This window comes from Panulirus ornatus, chromosome 48 (genome assembly GCF_036320965.1).
Source record: "Panulirus ornatus isolate Po-2019 chromosome 48, ASM3632096v1, whole genome shotgun sequence".
NCBI classification, from domain to species: Eukaryota; Metazoa; Arthropoda; class Malacostraca; order Decapoda; family Palinuridae; genus Panulirus; species Panulirus ornatus.
The window spans coordinates 10,573,339-10,588,541 of NC_092271.1; positions in this window are offsets into that span (position 1 = coordinate 10,573,339).

Sequence of the window (15,203 nt, forward strand, 5' to 3'; positions counted from 1 at the left end):
CCAGATGTCTAAAACACTTCACTTCCTCCAGTTTTTCTCCATTCAAACTCACCTCCCAATTGACTTGACCCTCAACCCTACTGTACCTAATAACCTTGCTCTTATTCACATTTACTCTTAACTTTCTTCTTTCACACACTTTACCAAACTCAGTCACCAGCTTCTGCAGTTTCTCACATGAATCAGCCACCAGCGCTGTATCATCAGCGAACAACAACTGACTCACTTCCCAAGCTCTCTCATCCCCAACAGACCTCATACTTGCCCCTCTTTCCAAAACTCTTGCATTCACCTCCCTAACAACCCCACCCATAAACAAATTAAACAACCATGGAGACATCACACTCCCCTTCCGCAAACCTACATTCACTGAGAACCAATCACTTTCCTCTCTTCCTACACGTACACATGCCTTACATCCTCGATAAAAACTTTTCACTGCTTCTAACAACTTGCCTCCCACACCATATATTCTTAATACCTTCCACAGAGCATCTCTATCAACTCTATCATATATATATATATATATATATATATATATATATATATATATTTTTTTTTTTTCAAACTATTCGCCATTTCCCGCGTTAGCGAGGTAGCGTTAAGAACAGAGGACTGGGCCTTTGAGGGAATATCCTCACATAGCCCCCTTCTCTGTTCCTTCTTTTCGAAAATTAAGAAAAAAAAAATAATGGTGAGAGGGGAGGATTTCCAGCCCCCCGTTCCCTCCCCTTTTAGTCGCCTTCTATGACACGCAGGGAACACGTGGGAAGTATTCTTTCTCCCCTATCCCCAGGGATAAATATATATATATATATATATATATATATATATATATATATATATATATATATATATATATATATATATTCTATTTACCTATTTATTTTGCTTTGTCGCTGTCTCCCGCGTTAGCAAGGTAGCGCAAGGAAACAGACGAAAGAATGGCCCAACCGACCCACATACACATTTATATACATACACGTCCACACACGCAAATATACATACCTATACATGTCAATGTACACATATATATACACACACAGACATATACATATATACACATATACATAATTCATACTGTCTGCCTTTATTCCTTCCCATCGCCACCTCGCCGCATAGAATAACAACCCCCTCCCCCCTCATGTGTGCGAGGTAGCGCTAGGAAAGACAGCAAAAGCTCCATTCGTTCACATTCAGTCTCTAGCTGTCATGTAATAATGCACCGAAACCGCAGCTCCCTTTCCACATCCAGGCCCCACACAACTTTCCATGGTTTACCCCAGACGCTTCACATGCCCTGGTTCAATACACTGACAGCACGTCGACCCCAGTATGCCACATCGTTCCAATTCACTCTATCACTTGCACGCCTTTCACCCTTCTGCATGTTCAGGCCCCGATCACTCAAAATCTTTTTCACTCCATCTTTCCACCTCCAATTTGGTCTCCCACTTCTCGTTTCCTCCACCTCTGACACATATATCCTATTGGTCAATCTTTCATCACTCATTCTCTCCATGTGACCAAACCATTTCAAAACACCCTCTTCTGCTCTCTCGACCACACTCTTTTTATTTCCACACATCTCTTTTACCCTTACATTACTTACTCGATCAAACCACCGCACACCACATATTGTCCTCAAACATCTCATTTCCACCACATCCACCATCCTGCGCACAACTCTATCCATACCCCACGCCTCGCAACCATACAACATTGTTGGGACCCATTTTTGCTTTCCGAGATAATGTTCTCGACTTCCAAACATTCTTAAGACTCCTAGAATTTTCGCCCCTTCCCCCACCCTATGATCCACTTCCGCTTCCATGGTTCCATCCGCTGCCAGATCCACTCCCAGATATCTAAAACACTTTACTTCCTCCAGTTTTTCTCCATTCAAACTTACCTCCCAATTGACTTGACCCTAAACCCTACTGTACCTAATAACCATGCTCTTATTCACATTTACTCTTAACTTTCTTCTCTCACATATATGCATATATATATATTTCTTTCAAACTATTCGCCATTTCCCGCGTTAGCGAGGTAGCGTTAAGAACAGAGAACTGGGCCTTTGAGGGAAAATACTCACCTGGCCCCCTTCTCTGTGCCTTCTTTTGGAAAATTAAAAAAAAATAATGAGAGGGGAAGATTTCCAGCCCCCCGCTCCCTCCCCTTTAAGTCGCCTTCTGCGACACGCAGGGAATACGTGGGAAGTATTCTTTCTCCCCCATCCCCAAGGATAAATGCATATATATATATATATATATATATATATATATATATATATATATATATATATATATATATATATATATATATATATATTTTTTTTTTTTTCATACTATTCGCCATTTCCCGCGATAGCGAGGTAGCGTTAAGAACAGAGGACTGGGCCTTTGAGGGAATATCCTCACTTGCCCTCTTCTCTGTTCCTTCTTTTGGAAAATTAAAAAAAGAACGAGAGGGGAGGATTTCCAGCCCTCCGCTCCCTTCCTTTATAGTCGCCTTCTACGACACGCAGGGAATACGTGGGAAGTATTCTTTCTCCCCTATATATATATATATATATATATATATATATATATATATATATATATATATATATATATATATATATATATAAAGTGTGTGAAAGAAGAAAGTTAAGAGTAAATGTGAATAAGAGCAAGGTTATTAGGTACAGAAGGGTTGAGGGTCAAGTCAATTGGGAGGTGAGTTTGAATGGAGAAAAACTGGAGGAAGTGAAGTGTTTTAGATATCTGGGAGTGGATCTGGCAGCGGATGGAACCATGGAAGCGGAAGTGGATCATAGGGTGGGGGAGGGGGCGAAAATTCTGGGAGCCTTGAAGAATGTGTGGAAGTCGAGAACATTATCTCGGAAAGCAAAAATGGGTATGTTTGAAGGAATAGTGGTTCCAACAATGTTGTATGGTTGCGAGGCGTGGGCTATGGATAGAGTTGTGCGCAGGAGGATGGATGTGCTGGAAATGAGATGTTTGAGGACAATGTGTGGTGTGAGGTGGTTTGATCGAGTAAGTAACGTAAGGGTAAGAGAGATGTGTGGAAATAAAAAGAGCGTGGTTGAGAGAGCAAAAGAGGGTATTTTGAAATGGTTTGGGCACATGGAGAGAATGAGTGAGGAAAGATTGACGAAGAGGATATATGTGTCGGAGGTGGAGGGAACGAGGAGAAGAGGGATACCAAATTGGAGGTGGAAAGATGGAGTGAAAAAGATTTTGTGTGATCGGGGCCTGAACATGCAGGAGGGTGAAAGGAGGGCAAGGAATAGAGTGAATTGGAGCGATGTGGTATACCGGGGTTGACGTGCTGTCAGTGGATTGAATCAAGGCATGTGAAGCGTCTGGGGTAAACCATGGAAAGCTGTGTAGGTATATATATTTGCGTGTGTGGACGTATGTATATACATATGTATGGGGGTGGGTTGGGCCATTTCTTTCGTCTGTTTCCTTGCGCTACCTCGCAAACGCGGGAGACAGCAAAAAAAAAAAAAAAAAAAAAAAAAAAAAAATATATATATATATATATATATATATATATATATATATATATATATATATATATATATATATATATATATATGCCTATATATATAGGTTTAGATTGGGGTGTTTAAATATGTGTGGATGTAACCAAGATGAGAAAAAAGGAACCTGGATATTTTGGCTCTGATTGAAACGAAGCTCTAGGGTAAATAGGATGAGTGGTTTAGGAATGTTTTGGGAGTAAAGTCAGGGGTTGGTGAGAGGACAAGAGCTAAGGAAGGAGTAGCAGTACTCCTGGAACAGGAGTTGTGTGAGTATGTGATAGAGCGTAAGAAAGTAAACTCTAGATTGATACGGGTAAAACTGAAAGTGGATGGAGAGAGATGGGAGATTATTGTTGCCTATGCACCTGGGCATGAGAAGAAAGATCATAAGAGGCAAGTGTTTTGGGAGCAGCTGAGTGTGTGTTTTAGGAGTTCTGATGCACGAGACTGGGTTATAGTGACGGGTGATTTGAATGCAAAGGTGAGTAATGTGGTAGTTGAGGGAATAGTTGGTGTACATGCGGTGTTCAGTGTTGTAAATGGAAATGGTGAAGAGCTTGTAGATTTGTGTGCTGAAAAAGGAATGGTGATTGGGAATACCTGGTTTAAAAAGAGAGTTATACAAAAGTATACGTATGTAAGTAGGAGAGATGGCCAGAGAGTGTTATTGTATTAACTGATAGGCGCATGAAAGAGAGACTTTTGGATGTTAAAGTGCTGAGAGGTGCTACTGGAGGGATGTCTGATCATCATCTTGTGGAGGTGAAGATTTGTAGAGGTTTTCAGAAAAGAATGCTCGGGTGAAGAGAGTGATGAAAGTAAGTGAGCTTGGGAAAGAGACTTGTGTGGGGAAGTACCAGGAGAGACTGAGTACAGAATGGAAAAAAGTGAGAGCAAAGGACGTAAGGGGAGTGGGGGAGGAATGGGATGTTTTTAGGAAAGCAGTGAGTAGTGGGATGAAGAGGTAAGATTTTTGCAGGGAAATAGTGGAAGTGACTGGGAGATGTATGAAAGAAAGAGGCAATAGGTTAAGAGAAAGGTGCAAAGGGTGAAAAAGAGGGCAAATGAGAGTTGGGGTGAGACAATATCAGTAAATTTTAGGGAGAACAGATAGATGTTTTGAAAGGGGGTAAATAAAGTGCGTAAGACAAGAGAGCAAATGGGAACATCGGTGAAAGGGTCTAATGGGAAGGCAATAACAAGTAGTGGTGGTATGAGAAGGAAATGGAGTGAGTATTTTGAAAGGTTGTTGAATATGTTAGATGATAGTGGTAGATATAGGGTGTTTTAGTCAAGGTGGTGTGCTAAGTGAAAAGGTAAGGAATAATGATTTGGTAAACAGAGAAGAGGTAGTGAAAGCTTTGCAGATGAAATCTGGAGCGGCAGCGGGTTTGCATGGTATTGCAGTGGAATTTATCAAAAAAGGGGGTGACTGTGTTGTTGACTGGTTGGTAAGGTTATTCAGTATGTATGGCTCATAGTGAAGTGCCTGAGGATTGGCAGAATGCATTCATAGTGCCATTGTAGAAAGGCAAAGGGGATAAAGGTGAGTGTTCAAATTACAGAGGTATAAGTTTGTTGAGTATTCCTGGGAAATCATATGGGAGAGTATTGATTGAGAGGGTGAAGGCATGCACAAAGGCATGTCCAGAATGGGGAAGAGCAGTGTGGTTTCAGAAGTGGTAGAGGATGTGTGGATCAGGTGTTTGCTTTGAAGAATGTATGTGAGAAATACTTAGAAAAACAAATGGATTTGTATGTAGCATTTATGGGTCTGGAGAAGGCACATGATAGAGTTGATTGAGATGCTCTGTGGAAGGTATTAAGAGTATATGGTGTGGGAAGCAAGTTGCTGGAAGCATTGAAAAGTTTTTATCGAGGATGTAAGGTATGTGTGTAAGTAGGAAGAGAGGAAAGTGATTGGTTTTCAGTGAATGCTGGTTTGCGGCAGGGGTGCGTGATGTCTCCATGGTTGTTTAATTTATTTATGGATGGGATTGTTTAGGGAGGCGAATGCTAGTGTTTTGGAGAGAGGGGCAAGTATGAAGTCTGTTGTGGATGAAAGGGCTTTGGAAGTGAGTCACTTGTTCGCTGATGATACAGCGCTGGTGGCTGATTCGTGTGAGAAACTGCAGAAGCTGGTGACTGAGTTTGTCAAAGTGTGTGAAAGAAGAAAGCTATGAGTAAATGTAATAAGAACAAGGTTATAAGTTATAGTAGGGTTGAGGGAGAAGCCAATTGTGAGGTAAGTTTGAATGGCGAAAAACTGGAGGAAGTGCAGTGTCTTAGATATCTGGGGGTGGATTTGGCAGCGGATAGAACCATGGAAGCGGAAGTATGTCACAGGGTGGGGGAGGGGGCGAAAGTTCTGGAAGCGATGAAAAATGTGTGAAAGGCGAGAACATTATCTCGGAAAGCAAAAATGGGTATGTTTGAAGGAATAGTAGTTCCAACAATTTTCTCAGGATGTGAGGCTTGGACTATAGATAGGACTGTGCGGAGGAGGGTGGATGTGTTGGAAATAAGATGTTTGAAGAGAACATGTGGTGTGAGGTGGTTTGATCGAGTAAGTAAGGAAAAGGTAAGAGAGATGTGTGGTAATAAAAAGAGTGTGGTTGAGAGAGCAGAAGAGGGTGTATTGAAATGGTTTGGTCACATGGAGAGAATTAATGAGGAAAGATTAACAAGGAAGATGTATGTGTCAGAGGTAAAGGGAACGAGAAGTGGGAGACCAAACTGGAGGTGAAAGGATGGAACGAAAAAGATGTTGAGTGATAGGGGCCTGAACATGCAGGAGGGTGAAAGGCGTGCAAGGGATAGAGTGAATTGGAACGATGTTGTATACCGGGGTTGACGGGGTGTCATTGGATTGAACGAGGGCATTTGAAGCGTCTGGGGTAAACTTTGGAAACTTTTGTTGGGTCTGGATGTTGAAAAGGAGATGTGGATTTGGTGCATTGTACATGACAGCTAGAGACTGAGTGTGAACGAATGTAACCTTTGTAGTCTTTTCCTAGCGCTACCTCGTGTGCGTGTGGGAGGAGGGGAGTGTCATTTTATGTGTAGCAGGGTGGCGACGGGAATATATAAAGGCAGCAGGTATGAATTATGTACATATGTGTATATGTATATATGTCTGTGCATGTGTATATATGCATATGTTGAAATGTGTAGGTATTTATATGTGAGTGTGCGGACGAGTATGTATATATACATGTGTATGTGGGTGGGTTGGGCCATTCTTTCCATCTGTTTCCTTGCACTACCTCGCTAACGCGGGAGACAGCGACAAAGTATAATGAAAGGCGACTGAAAGGGGAGGGAGCTGGGGGCAGGAAATCCTTCCCTCTCGTATTTCTTTTTTAATTTTCCAAAAGAGAAACAGAGAAAGGGGCCAAGTGAGGATATTCACTCAGAGGCTCAGTCCTTTGTGCTTAACGCCACCTTGCTAAAGCTGGAAATGGCAACTAATACAAAAAAAAAAGAATATAGGGCCCAGGCTAGGGCAGGCATTAAGGAAGTTGGTTCATCTTGAGCGACTGTTTGTGCTGCCAGTACCCTCAGAGGAGGGGAGCATTAGCTCGCAGAATGGAAATATGTTGGCAGTACCAGAAGCCTTGCGTAACTTGGACATGCTTGTGTGGGCTATGCGATTTCAGGATATTCATACTATCAATGAGGTTGATCACATTGAGATGTGTCCATCAAAGGCAAAGATGTACACAAATTTCACAAGTAGTGAAGAGGCTACAAACTCTAGAAGCTATAGTGAAACGTCACCTTCCCCGAACTAAAGTTCGTATCATGAAGTTGGACACAACAGCAGCAACTCGTTTGGCAATGTCTACTTTATAACTTCCCATTGTCTTTTTAGCCTACCTATGTGCAGAATTTGCACTTCTTTCTTCTGTGGACCAACATATATATGTTTCACAATTCTTTGAACATACAATTGTGTGCATATATTAATGGATAGTATCTGAAATTGGCACAGATGTGGATATTTACAGCAAGTATAATCACTGATTTTTTTTTGAAAAAATACTGTGAAAAATGTAGAGATTAAAGTTTATACACAGAAATGTCACAAAAGTACCTGTCACATGGCATTATCGTCCAGGAATCCTGATGTAGTTTTTTAATCTTGTAATCAGATCTCATTTAAATGTGTTGCTCAGTGACATCCATTGTTCAATAAGCTCAGTTTCAAATGCCTGCTTAGGGGTTAACCTGAATTAAATGTACCATCACCACACACTTGTGCATGGAAAATATCTTTATATAGACCATATTTTCTTTATCATTTTGAGATACCACATACTGTGGGTAGTGTATTTATTTGATAAGTGACTAATATTTATAATTGTGAAAACATTTGTCAACTCAATAGGCATCAGTCCCAGCAACTAAGAGTGAAAGAAATCATTTATTGCTGAGATGGATTTTGTGCTGTATGAGGCTAAATACTATTCACTTTTATGATTATCACTTATGATATGAAGAATAACATGAAGGCTGGAGAGAGTTTGACTGATTCGTGTACATATTAAAGATAAAGAAACAGGACCAGCAGGGTGCCACCCATCATATGTCACCTATGCACCATGTTGTGTTGCCACTCACACTGCTAACAGTGTCAGTCAGTAATTGATGATTTATGGTGAATGATATTTTAAAAAATTTTTCATTAATGAATGTTAATTTATTGTAACAAGATGTTACAAAAACCATATTAGTGGTGATGTGAGAAGGAGATGGAGTGAGTATTTTGAAGGTTTGTTGAATGTGTCTGATGATAGAGTGGCAGATATAGGGTGTTTTGGTCGAGGTGGTGTGCAAAGTGAGAGGGTTAGGGAAAACGATTTGGTAAACAGAGAAGAGGTAGTGAAAGCTTTGCGGAAGATGAAAGCCGGCAAGGCAGCAGGTTTGGATGGTATTGCAGTAGAATTTATTAAAAAAGGGGGTGACTGTATTGTTGACTGGTTGGTAAGGTTATTTAATGTATGTATGACTCATGGTGAGGTGCCTGAGGATTGGAGGAATGCGTGCATAGTGCCATTGTACAAAGGAAAAGGGGATAAGAGTGAGTGCTCAAATTACAGAGGTATAAGTTTGTTGAGTATTCCTGGTAAATTGTATGGGAGGGTATTGATTGAGAGGGTGAAGGCATGTACAGAGCATCAGATTGGGGAAGAGCAGTGTGGTTTCAGAAGTGGTAGAGGATGTGTGGATCAGGTGTTTGCTTTGAAGAATGTATGTGAGAAATACTTAGAAAAGCAAATGGATTTGTATGTAGCATTTATGGATCTGGAGAAGGCATATGATAGAGTTGATAGAGATGCTCTGTGGAAGGTATTAAGAATATATGGTGTGGGAGGCAAGTTGTTAGAAGCAGTGAAAAGTTTTTATCGAGGATGTAAGGCATGTGTACGTGTAGGAAGAGAGGAAAGTGATTGGTTCTCAGTGAATGTAGGTTTGCGGCAGGGGTGTGTGATGTCTCCATGGTTGTTTAATTTGTTTATGGATGGGGTTGTTAGGGAGGTAAAGGCAAGAGTTTTGGAAAGAGGGGCAAGTATGAAGTCTGTTGGGGATGAGAGAGCTTGGGAAGTGAGTCAGTTGTTGTTCGCTGATGATACAGCGCTGGTGGCTGATTCATGTGAGAAACTGCAGAAGCTGGTGACGGAGTTTGATAAAGTGTGTGGAAGAAGAAAGTTAAGAGTAAATGTGAATAAGAGCAAGGTTATTAGGTACAGTAGGGTTGAGGGTCAAGTAAATTGGGAGGTGAGTTTGAATGGAGAAAAACTGGAGGAAGTGAAGTGTTTTAGATATCTGGGAGTGGATCTGGCAGCGGATGGAACCATGGAAGCAGAAGTGGACCATAGGGTGGGGGAGGGGGCGAAAATTCTGGGAGCCTTGAAGAATGTGTGGAAGTCGAGAACATTATCTCGGAAAGCAAAAATGGGTATGTTTGAAGGAATAGTGGTTCCAACAATGTTGTATGGTTGCGAGGCGTGGGCTATGGATAGAGTTGTGCGCAGGAGGATGGATGTGCTGGAAATGAGATGTCTGAGGACAATGTGTGGTGTGAGGTGGTTTGATCGAGTAAGTAACGTAAGGGTGAGAGAGATGTGTGGAAATAAAAAGAGCGTGGTTGAGAGAGCAGAAGAGGGTGTTTTGAAATGGTTTGGGCACATGGAGAGAATGAGTGAGGAGAGATTGACCAAGAGGATATATGTGTCGGAGGTGGAGGGAACGAGGAGAAGAGGGAGACCAAATTGGAGGTGGAAAGATGGAGTGAAAAAGATTTTGTGTGATCGGGGCCTGAACATGCAGGAGGGTGAAAGGAGGGCAAGAAATAGAGTGAATTGGAGTCATGTGGTATACAGGGGTTGACGTGCTGTCAGTGGATTGAAGCAAGGTATGTGAAGCGTCTGGGGTAAACCATGGAAAGCTGTGTAGGTATGTATATTTGCGTGTGTGGACGTGTGTATGTACATGTGTATGGGGGGGGGGCATTTCTTTCGTCTGTTTCCTTGCGCTACCTCGCAAACGCGGGAGACAGCGACAAAGTATAAAAAAAAAAAAAAAAAAAAAAAATATATATATTATCCCTGGGGATAGGGGAGAAAGAATACTTCCCACGTATTCCCTGCGTGTCGTAGAAGGCGACTAAAAGGGGAGGGAGCGGGGGGCTGGAAATCCTTCCTTCTCATTATTTTTTTTTTTTTTAATTTTCCAAAAGAAGGAACAGAGAAGGGGGCCAGGTGAGGATATTCCCTCAAAGGCCCAGTCCTCTGTTCTTAACGCTACCTCGCTAACGCGGGAAATGGCGAATAGTTTAAATATATATATATATATATATATATATGTATATATATATATATATATATATATATATATATATATATATATATATATATATATATATATATATATATATATATATATATATATATATATATATTATTTTTTTCTTTTATTATACTTTGTCACTGTCTCCCGCGTTAGTGAGGTAGCACAAGGAAACAAACGAAAGAATGGCCCAACCCACCCGCATACACATGTACATACATACACGTCCACACACGCACATATGCATCTCCTATGCATCTCAACATATACATATATATATACACACACACACAGACATATGCATATATACACATGCACATGATTCATAATGTCTGCCTTTATTCATTCCCGTCGCCACCCCGCCACACATGAAATGACAGCCCCCTCCTCCTGCATGTGCACGAGGTAGCGCTAGGAAAAGACAACAAAGGCCACATTCGTTCACACTCAGTCTCTAGCTGTCATGTATAATGCACCGAAACCACATATCCCTTTCCACATCCAGGCCCGACAAATCTTTCCATGGTTTACCCTAGGCGCTTCACATGCCCTGGCTCAATCCATTGCCAGCACGTCGACCCCGAAATACCACATCGTTCGAATTCGCTGTATTCCTTGCACGCCTTTCACCCTCCTGCATGTTCAGGCCCCGATCACTCAAAATCTTTTTCATTCCATCTTTCCACCTCCAATTTGGTATCCCACTTCTCGTTCCCTCCACCTCTGACACATATATCCTCTTTGTCAATCTTTCCTCACTCATTCTCTTCATGCGACCAAACCATTTCAAAACACCCTTTTCCTCTCTCTCAACCACACTCGTTTTATTACCACACATCTCTCTTACGCTTTCATTACTTACTCGATCAAACCACCTCACACCACATATTGTCCTCAAACATCTCATTTCCAGCACATCCACCCACCTCAGCACAATTCTACCTACAACCCACGCCTCGCAACCATGTAACATTGCTGGAACCACTATTCCTTCAAACATACCCATTTTTGCTTTCCAAGATAAGGTTCTCGACTTCCACACATTTTTCAACGCTCCCAGAACTTTCGCCCCCTCTCCCACCCTCAGACTCACTTCCGCTTCCGTGGTTCCATCCGCTGCCAAATCCACTCCCAGATATCTAAAACACTTCACCTCCTCCAGTTTTTCTCCATTCAAACTTTCCTCCTAGCTGACTTGTCCCGCAACCCTACTGTACCTAATAACCTTGCTCTTATTCACATTTACTCTTAGCTTTCTTCTTTCACACACTTTAAAAGACTCAGTCACCAGCTTCTTCAGTTTCTCACCTGAATCAGCCACCAGCGCTGTATCATCAGCGAACAACAACTGACTCACTTCCCAAGCTCTCTCATCCACAACAGACTACATACTTCCCCCTCTTTCCAAAACTCTCGCATTTACCTCCCCAACAACACCATCCATAAACAAATTAAACAACCATGGAAACATCACGCACCCCTGCCGCAAACCAACATTCACTTTCCCCTCTTCCTACTCGTACACATGCCTTACATCCTCGATAAAAACTTTTCACTGCTTCTAACAACTTGCCTCTCGCACCATATATTCTTAATACCTTCCACAGGGCATCTCTATCGACTCTATCATATGCCTTCTCCAGATCCATAAATGCTACATACAAATCCCTTTGCTTTCCTAAGTATTTCTCACATACATTCTTCAAATCAACCACCTGGTCCACACATCCTCTACCACTTCTGAACCACACTGCTCTTCCCCAATCTGATGCTCTGTACATGCCTTCTCCCACTCATACAATACCCTCTCATATAGTTTCCCAGGAATACTCAACAAACTTATACCTCTGTAATTTGAGCACTCACTTTTATCCCCTTTGCCTTTGTACAAAGGCACTATGCAAGCATTCCGCCAATCCTCATGCACCTCACCATGAGTCATACATACATTGAATAACCTTACCAACCAGTCAACAATACAGTCACCCCGTTTTTTAATAATTTTCACTGCAATACCATCCAAACCCGGTGCCTTGCCGGCTTTCATCTTCCACAAAGCTTTTATTACCTCTTCTCTGTTTATCAAATAATTCTCCCCAACCTTCTCACTTTGCACACCACTTCGAACAAAGCACCCTAAATCTGCCAATTTATCATCAAACACATTCAACAAACCTTCAAAATACTTACTCCATTTCCTTCTCACATCATCAATACTTGTTATCACCTCCCCATTAGCCCCCTTCACTGATGTTCCCATTTGTTCCCTTGCCTTACGCACATTATTTACCTCCTTCCAAAACATCTTTTTATTCTCCCTAAAATTTTATGATACTCTCTCACCCCAACTCTCATTTGTCCTTTTTTTTACCTCTTGCCCTTTCTTTTGACCTCCTGCCTCTTTCTATTATACGTCTCCCAGTCATTTATATTATTACCCTGCAAAAATCGTTCAAATGCCTCCCTCTTCTCTTACACTAATAATATTACTCCCTCATCCCATCACTCACTATCCTTTCTCATCTATCCACCTTCCACACTTCTCATGCCACAAGCATCTTTTGCCGAAACCATCACACCTTCCCTAAATATACCTCATTCCTCCCCCTCTCCCCTCACGTCCTTTGTTCTCACTTCGTTCCATTCTGTACTGTTTCTCCTGGTACTTCCTCAAACAAGTCTCCTTCCCAAGCTCACTTACTCTCACCACTCTCTTCACCCCAACTTTCTCTCTTCTTTTCTGAAAACCTCTGCATATCATCACCGCCTCCACACGATTTGATCAGACATCCCTCCAGTTGCACCTCTCAGCACATTAACATCCAAAAGTCTCTCTTTCGCGCGTCTTCAATTAACACTTAATCTAATAACGGTCTCTGGCCATCTCTCCTAGTTAAATACGTATACTTATGTATATCTCTCTTTTTAAACCAGGCATTCCCAATCACCAGTCCTTTTTCAGCACATAAATCTACAAGCTCTTCACCATTTCCATTTACAACACTGAACACCCTATGTACACCAATAAATTCCCTAACTGCCATATTACTCACCTTTGCATTCAAATCACCCATCACTATAACCCGGTCTCGTGCATCAAAACTCCTAACACACTCATTCAGCTGCTCCCAAAACACTTGTCTCTCATGATCATTCTTCTCATGCCCAGGTGCATATGCACCAATAACCACCCATCTCTCACCATCCACTTTCAGTTTTACCCATATCAATCTAGAGTTTCCTTTCTCACACTTTATCGCATACTCCCATCACTCCTATTTCAGGAGTAGTACTACCGCTTCCCTTGCTCTTGCCCTCTCACTAATCCCTGAATTTACTCCCAAAACATTTCCAAGCCACTCTTCCCCTTTACCTTTGAGCTTCGTTTCACTCAGAGCCAAAACATCCAGGTTTCTTTCCTCAAACATACTACCTATCTCTCCTTTTTTCTCATGCTGGTCGCATCCACACACATTTAGACACAACATTCTGAACCTTCGAGGAGGATGAGCACTCCCCGCGTGACACCTTCATCTGTTTTCCCTTTTAGAAAGTTAGAATACAGGGAGGGGAGGGTTTGTAGCCCCCCGCTCCCGTCCCCTTTAGTCACCTTCTACGACACGTGAGGAATGCGTGGGAAGTATTCCTTCTCCCTATATATATATATATATATATATATATATATATATATATATATATATTTTTTTTTTTTTTTTTCTTTTTTTTTTTTTTTTTTTTTGCTTTGTCGCTGTCTCCCGCGTTTGCGAGGTAGCGCAAGGAAACAGACGAAAGAAATGGCCCAACCCACCCCCATACACATGTATATACATACGTCCACACACGCAAATATACATACCTACACAGCTTTCCATGGTTTACCCCAGACGCTTCACATGCCCTGATTCAATCCACTGACAGCACGTCAACCCCGGTATACCACATCGATCCAATTCACTCTATTCCTTGCCCTCCTTTCACCCTCCTGCATGTTCAGGCCCCGATCACACAAAATCTTCTTCACTCCATCTTTCCACCTCCAATTTGGTCTCCCTCTTCTCCTCGTTCCCTCCACCTCCGACACATATATCCCCTTGGTCATCTTTCCTCACTCATTCTCTCCATGTGCCCAAACCATTTCAAAACACCCTCTTCTGCTCTCTCAACCACGCTCTTTTTATTTCCACACATCTCTCTTACCCTTACGTTACTTACTCGATCAAACCACCTCACACCACACATTGTCCTCAAACATCTCATTTCCAGCACATCCATCCTCCTGCGCACCACTCTATCCATAGCCCACGCCTCGCAACCATACAACATTGTTGGAACCACTATTCCTTCAAATATACCCATTTTTGCTTTCCGAGATAATGTTCTCGACTTCCACACGTTCTTCAAGGCTCCCAGAATTTTCGCCCCCTCCCCCACCCTATGATCCACTTCCGCTTCCATGGTTCCATCCGCTGCCAGATCCACTCCCAGATATCTAAAACACTTCACTTCCTCCAGTTTTTCTCCATTCAAACTCACCTCCCAATTGACTTGACCCTCAACCCTACTGTACCTAATAACCTTGCTCTTATTCACATTTACCTTTAACTTTCTTCTTTCACACACTTTACCAAACTCAGTCACCAGCTTCTGCAGTTTCTCACATGAATCAGCCACCAGCGCTGTATATATATAATATATATAATATATATATATATATAATATATATATATATATTAATAATATATATATATATATATATATATATATATAATATATATATATATATCTATATTTTTTT